We start from the raw sequence: 6,537 nt of genomic DNA on the forward strand, positions 1-6,537 counted from the left end.
GGCCCGGCCCGGCCCGGCCCGCCGCCTCCTCGGAGCCGCACCCTCCGCGGCGCGTTTCCGGCGGCTCAGCCACTCTCGGCGCCCGCCGCCCCGCCCCCCGTGCGTGCGCCCCCGCGTTCCGCCCCGCCCCCTTCCCCCGCCCCGCCTCTGCGCGTGCGCGTTGCCGGGACACACCCCTTCCGCCCAGCTCCTTCCACCCGGCTAGAGAGGAGCCGGCCTCGAGCCGCTGGCCGCGCCGCGTCTCGATCCGGCCTGATTGAATCGAGCGCCTCGCGAGGAACCCGCAGTTGCTGGGCGACCGGGGCCGCGGCGCCCGCCCGGCTGCGTTCCGAGTCCCCTACACCCCGCAGACGCAGCGTTTCAGTCTTCGTGACGATCCCCTACTGGAGAAGCCCGGGTCCACACAAGCCAAAATAGTTCGAAGTAAAGGGCGTAGCCTAGAGAGTTGGCGGTGTTGCCCGGGAGGCAGTGGGACGACGTCCCGGACATTTTTTGCCCTGGCGTCCTCAGTGGTGATGCTTGGGCTTTCGGACACACTCCTTCCCCTTCTCCCTTTGGCCCTTCGTGCTGGGCACGGTGCTAGGCGCGAGGGAGCTGAGCCGGCTTTGCGGGAGACCTGCCCCTCTCCCTACATGCCTTCCACCCTTTTTTTTTTTTTTGAGTTGGAGTCTTACTCTCGCCCAGACTGGAGTGCAGTGGCCACTCCCGGCCACCGCAGCCTCGACCTGCTGGGCTCTGGCGATCCTTCCGCCTCAGCCTTCCAAGTAGCTGGAACTACAGGTGCTCGCTACCACGCCTGGCTAATTTTTTGATCTATTGTAGAGATGAAGTCTCGCCAAATTGCCCAGGCGGGTCTTGAACCCGAGGGCTCAGGCAGTCCACTCACCTCAGCCTCCCAAAGTGTGGGATTACAGGCTGAGCCACCAAGCCCGGCGCCTTCCACCCTTTTAAGAAAACATACAAACACTAAACTTCCTGAAAACTTCTTGGGAAAAATCAGCCACAGCTGCACCTGTGACTAGAGTTTTTCCTGGGTGCTTCCGAGAGTTGGCTTAATAAACTTTAATTGATTGAGATCCTTGCCTCAGTCACTCATTTCAGTTATCACTATTTATATGAAGGCAAAACTATAGTAATAGAAAGCAGATAAGTGACTGTCAGAAGCTGGGGTGGGTGAAAGGGTGAGACTGCCTGCAAAGGGGCATGAGGGAACTTTTAGGGGTGATGAAATGGCCTCGACTGTGCTGGTGGTTACATGACTTTATACATTTGTCCAAACTGATCAAATAGTAAATTTCACATTGGTGAGTTTCTGAGGTAAAAATACCTCAGAAAGTCATTTCAAAAACTGTGTCAGGATTACCAAAAATTGAAGCATTCTGACCCTACTCCCCAGACTAGGGCCATGGTAGACTCCCTCATTGTACCTATCCTTGTTGTAATTAATAGTTTTATTTTCTATCTTCCCAAATAGATACTAAATTTAGGGGGAAAGATCTATGTCTGTCTTATTTAAAGCTATACAACAAAGCATAATACCTGGCATATATTAGGTGCTCAATAAATATCTGCTGAGTGAAAAAAGTCAAACTGGCATCATTTAAAGCCATGCACATCGACTCACATATCTGCTTGCTTGGAGATATACACCAAATGGATGCCCCAAGATTGCTTAGCTGTTGATTCAGGATGACTTTCCCCTTGAGGAGACTCCATAGTGCCATTAAGACAATGAAAACAATGGGAGAATTACTGACCAATTAGACAATCAGAAATGAAGTGTAGCTGTTCTCTTAGAGCCCAAGTACAGTCATGCATCACATGATGATGAGGCTATGTTCGGAGAACTGCATTGTTGTGTGAACATCATAGAGTGCACTTACACAAGTCTAGATGGTACAGGCTACTCCACACCTAGATCATATGGTCTCATCTACAGCTCCTAGGGTATAAACTTGGACAGCATGTGACTGCACTGAATACTAGGCAGTTGTAACACAGTAGGAAGTAGTTATGTATCTAAACATAGAAAAGGTGTAGTAAAAATGTGGTATAAAAGATTCTTTTTTAGTCGGAATCTCACTGTCACCCAGACTGAAGTGCAGTGGCATGCTCATAGCCACGCTCATGGCCACCGTAGCCTCAACCTGATGGGCTCAGGCGATCCTTCCACCTCAGTCTTCCAAGTAGCTGGAACCACAGGCACATGCCAATATGACTGGCTAATTTTTTTATTTACTGGAGAGACGAGGGCTCACCAAATTGCCCAGGCTGGTCTCGAACCCCTGGACTCAAGCAATCCTCTCACCTCTGCCTCCCAAAGTGCTGGGATTACAGACGTGAGCCACTGTGTTCAACAAAAGATTTTTTTAAAAAGGTATGTGTGTATAGGGCAGCTTCATTATAATCCTATGGGACCAACGTTGCATATATGGTCCCTCATTGACTAAGACATCATTATGTGGCTTGTGACTGTAATAGTAAGACTGTGAAATAAAGATATATGATAAAATCAAGGGTAGACTTTAGAGATCATTGCAACTAAGACAACCAGGTAACAACCACTAACATTTTTCCTGGATGGCAGAAACAGATGCAGAGAACAAGTTGTCTTCAAACATCATCTCCTTCACTAATGGGTAAACTTAGGCCTAGATTGAGCTGCTCAGGATATATTCATTTCAACTGACCCTAATGAAAGTTTCAAATCCTGCTTCTGATCTCTCATGGTAAGGAGGAACCAGAAATATGACGCTTCATGTGGGTAAACTTTGGCATTCTCAGGATTCCGGCCCATAAGCCTGATAAATTATAATGTATTACATCAGATTCTAATTCATTTCTTTCTTTAGTATTTGCCAAAAGGCATGAGAAGGCTAGGGTTTACTCAACAAATATTTGATGAGTATCTACTACGTGCCAGGCATTGCTCTAGAAACTGGGGATATAGCAATGAACAAAACAGGAAAAAAAGACCAGTTCTATGGCACTTACATTACAATGGAAGAAGACAAGTAATAAATAAATTAATTAAAATACATAAGGTTCCAGATAGCAATAAGTATCATGAAAAAAAATATGACTTGGAAAATGGATAGAAGGAGTTCAGGGTGGGGGGCTGCAATTTTCAACAGGGTAGGCAGAGATGTCATCACTGAGGAGGTGATATTAGGACCAAAGGGGAGAAGGGAGTGGTTCATGTGGACATCTAGAGGAAGAATGTCTCAATCAGGAAGAAGGGCAAGTGCAGAGGCCCTGAGGCAGAAGAATGCTTGGCAAACTTGAGAAATTGCCAGGCGACCAGTGACTCTAGAGATGTACTGTTGAATGTGGTGGCCACTAGCCACCTGTAGCCATTGAGCACTTGAAATGGGCCTAGTTTAAATTGTGTAGTTACTTTAGGGCAGGAGAGTAAAATAGAGTGATCGCGCCAATAGTCCCAATTCTTTCCTCCTTCCAGGAGTCAGCCCTTTTCCTCTTGGAAAGAGGCGGTGTCTATTTTTCTGCCCCTTGATTCTGAGTTTGCTATGTTAGATCAATGACCCTCTGGTTCAAGAGCATATCTTGAGGCCATTCTAAGGAGGCTGCCTTCCTTTTCTCAGCTGCCACTGAGTCTTTGCCCTGATCTTTGGAAACTGAGACTTGGGTGTAGAATATTAAGCCTTAGGACTCAGAACATTATTTCTCTTGGACTTTAACTCCTCTACAAGCTGCAGAATTACTTGTTCTCTAAGTGTAGTGGATGTGAGAGTAGAACTGGAGTGATCTTGTGTGTTCTGTTCACTCTCAAGACTTTAAAAACGGAACACACATTGTGTTGACCTACTCAATTTCTCAGAACTGAAGAAACTGTGCTAATTGCAGCAGAGGGTCACCCAGGCTAGAACTGCTGAATGAATCCTAACTCTAGTCAGGCTGTAGAGTAACACCCCTCTAACTAGACCAAGCAGAATAAGAAACTGGGGGGTGTGTAGGAAAAAAAACACACTCAAAAGTGTTTTCTTCTGTTCTGTCGCTCAGCACAGTCAACACAACACAGGTGAATTCTGTGACCAAATATGGGGGATTTCTCCCCGGTTATCAAGCAAGCAATCAGTTCTGCAGCAGACACCAGCTGGATGTGCTCCAATTCAATTACAATGCTATCTGCCTGGAGACAGCCTCAGGACAGTCCCACAGGACTGACCTCCTCCCCCAAAGACCAGTTGCATGTCCAGTCTCTGGAACTTCTGATCAACTAAATTCAAACTGAGGTGTCCACGACTGCCTTTTTGAGACTGGTTAATTTGCTAGAGTGGCTCACACACAGGGAAACACATTTACTGGCTCATGATAAAAGATGTTACAAAGGACGTAGATGAAGAGACACACAGGGCAAGGCACAGGGGAAGGGGCTAGAGCTTTCATGTCCTTTCCCGGTGCACTATCCTCTGGGTACCTCCACGTGTTCACAGCTATTTGAAAGCTCTTCAATCCTGTCCTCTTGAGCCTTTTATGGAAACTTCATTGGGTAGACATGATTGACTACCAAATAGAAATGTCATTGGACAAAAAGGGTATGATCAGATACTAAAGGCTGAGTGGGGAAACCCAGCAAGGCCTGTCTGTTCAGATTCTTCTTGACCTTTCTGTACAGCATTCCTTCCTCCAGAGTATGGAGCAAGCCCCCTTTTGAAATGAGGGTCGTATGACCTGCAGTCAGAAGGTGGGGGAAGATTAGAGTCCTGCCTTGGGCTGGTGAAAGGTCAGGGAAAGGTCAGAGAGATTCTGCTTTCTGAGACCTGCTTCAGAAAGCACTCCAACATTACAGCAAAAGACTATAGGGGGCAATGGGAGGTATGAGCCAGGAATTGTGGACAAAAACATAGCAAGGGGAATGATCTGTAGAGTTTAACCAAATACATTTTAATGGTGATATCATTGAATTATAACCTACAAGGTTATTGAAGCTTTGAGTTTTAATTTATGCCAGCAACTTGATAATGGGGGTATTTTTAAATTTGAAGAATTGTTCTGTTGGTAATTTATTTGACTGCATAACCTCTGGCCAGTTATATTGGAATGGTCTTCATTAGAGATAGGAAATAGAATCAGGAATAAGTTTTTAGCCTAGAGTCCACACAGCTTTAGGGTTAATTTAAGTGAGCTACTGTTCTGATCCATTGGAAAGGTTTTAAGGGGCAAAAACTAAACTGCCCATCTGCGATTCTAAGACAATTCATGAAGGAACAGTTTTGGCCACTGAAGGAGGGTGAAAACTTGAGAGAAAGTTAGGAACGTTATTAATGGCCTTCTAAAATTTCAACAGTAAATGGGTTTTTTTTTAACTGAAAAAGTAACTAAAAATTTACCTCTAAAGAAGGTCCGTATGTCTTTTAGGATGAGTTTTTTCAACCCTTCAAGTAATAGATAATTTCCATCATTTACAAATGATTCCAAAACCTAGAAATAGATGTACACTGCTCAACTTATTTTAAGAGTAGTATACTAGGATGACCCCCCAAAACTTGGAATTTATGTATTAAAAAATTATGAATTTATTCTTACATGTTTAAACTTCAGTCATCTTCAAAGCACTCTTCACTTGATGCAATACACCTGTCAAGACACTTTTTCCAATACTCAGAACAGTTTTTGAACTGGTCAGTTTTGATGCCTTTTAGTGTTTCTGCCATTTTTCTGTTTCACCTCTTCCATATCAGCAAAACATTTCCCTTTGAGGATTTTTTTTCTCATCTGGGGAAACAAAAAAAAAAACTGCTCAGGATGCGATCACATGGGGCATGGAGGTCATGCTGTTTTTGGTAAAAAAAAATTACTGACCACTCAGTGCAGTGTGGATAGATGCACTTGTAAATCACCCATTATGAAATGGGCAAACACGTTGGAAGAATCTCCAAAAAAAAAAAATTTCCTAGCTAGTACACTAACACTGATGTGTTCCTAGATCACTTATCTAGAGGGGGAAGCCTGTACTACAAGGGACCTGCCCTCCAAAAGATAATTTTGGCTTTTTTTGGATCCCCTCTCATATAACGCTGATATTAAAAAGGAGAGCATGAGAAAATAAAACTATGAGTCAATATAACTTGGGACTGTAGGAACAAAATTTCTAAATAAAATAGTAGCAAATTGAATTCAGTACAAAAGTCAATTAAAAACCTAGGATTTCATCCTAGTCATCATTAAGATGACTCATCATCAGAAAGTTAATAGATTGCTATAATAGTAGCAATTCACTAAAATAACAAATAAAAGAAGAAAATACACATGATTATCTCTGTAGCTGCTAAAAACCATTTGATAAAATTTAGTAGACATTCCTTGGGGTGTGCTCAGAGCACGGGGCATGGGTGTTTACAATACACCCAACAAGAATCTAGGGTCATTGTAATGAGGGGCACAAAACTGGTGATCTTCCTATGAACAAATGTCCTACACATGAAAATAATCATCATAATAGCCATTCCTGATAATACTCATAGCAAACTAAGAGTAGAAGAAAATGTCCTTACCATCATAAAGAATGTCTACTAA

This window comes from Carlito syrichta, unplaced genomic scaffold, assembly GCF_000164805.1.
Source record: "Carlito syrichta isolate Samal-C Ts95f unplaced genomic scaffold, Tarsius_syrichta-2.0.1 Scaffold301854, whole genome shotgun sequence".
In the NCBI taxonomy this organism is placed as follows: domain Eukaryota; kingdom Metazoa; phylum Chordata; class Mammalia; order Primates; family Tarsiidae; genus Carlito; species Carlito syrichta.